The following is a 1149-nucleotide window of genomic DNA, read 5'->3' as shown; positions in this document are numbered from 1 at the left end:
TTTTTTCTTTTTGTAAACTACATTTTATTTTATTTTTTTTTTCAACAAATAATACACTGCATATATTCTTCTTAGTGGTTAATTGCTGTACATGCTCAGGTTTTTTTACTGGTTACTTAGTCAATTTATTGTTCCATTTTGAGGTCACATGTTACCTTCTGTTTTGTTTTTGGTGCTGAGGACAGAACCTAGGGCCTCTTGTTCACTGAGCACGTAGCCTACCTTTGAACTACAGTCCCAGCCCACTTGTTATCTTCTGGATACAAGTTCTTGATTAATATGGGTGACGCAAAGATTTTCTTCCAGTCTGTGAATTACCTCTTCATTTTATTAATGGTGGCTTCATGAACAAAAATTTTAAATATCAATGAGGTATATTTAAAATGATTTATCACTTTGTTCATTGAGATCAACCTTTACTGTCCTACCTCTGTATGTGCATTTCAAGTCAGAAGTATCATCTCATTTATATAAGGGCTCTACTAGGATAATTTTATTCTATTAGCTATAGAATATTCTTACTTGAATGTCTTTTGGTTTTGGTCTTAGTTTTTTTGACAGAACCAGGGATTGAACTCAGGCCCTTGCGCTTGCCAGGCAAGCGCTTATTCTGTTGAGCCATCTCCCTGGCCCCATTACTTGAATGTTTTGAGTTTTAAGATTTTGCATTTAATTCAAAGTCTAACCATGAATCAGATTTACAAAATGTAATTATAAAAGCAGATAGATATAGGTATAGATATATTGGTCCTGTACTTAAATCTGAATATTTACATTTACATTTTGTATTTCTTTTTTTTTAATGAAGGAAAATAGTTTTATAAAAGTAGAAATAAGCATTAACATATTTTACAAAACAATTTAGAAATCTAACCATATACAGAATTGTACATTCCCTTTAGGGGGCCCAGCCCTAGCTCAGTTCTTTAAGTGGCTGCTTCCACAATGCTGGCAGCCTCACTTTGCTGTAGTTCGATCCCCACAACACTCCAGCCATGCAAAAGTGCCCTGAAGGCATTCAAGGAGCAAAAAAAAAAAAAAAAAAAAAAATTCCTTAAATCTCAGGATGACAAATTCCTTGAAACTGACCCCAAGGCTCTTTATGCTGAGGTGAATGGCTTCAAAATAGTCATTTTATTATTTCGTATC

At 33.9% G+C, this 1149-nt stretch overlaps 1 protein-coding gene across 2 annotated transcripts in view; it reads left to right on the top strand.

The window, feature by feature from the left end:
* The window catches only part of Col4a3bp (collagen type IV alpha 3 binding protein), a 117062-nt gene that overhangs the window by 74084 nt on the left and 41829 nt on the right, over nt 1-1149 (top strand). The window lies entirely within an intron of this gene.

This window comes from Octodon degus, unplaced genomic scaffold, assembly GCF_000260255.1.
Source record: "Octodon degus isolate 3935 unplaced genomic scaffold, OctDeg1.0 scaffold00177, whole genome shotgun sequence".
Lineage (NCBI taxonomy): Eukaryota > Metazoa > Chordata > Mammalia > Rodentia > Octodontidae > Octodon > Octodon degus.
This window is presented reverse-complemented; position numbering and strand designations above follow the sequence as displayed.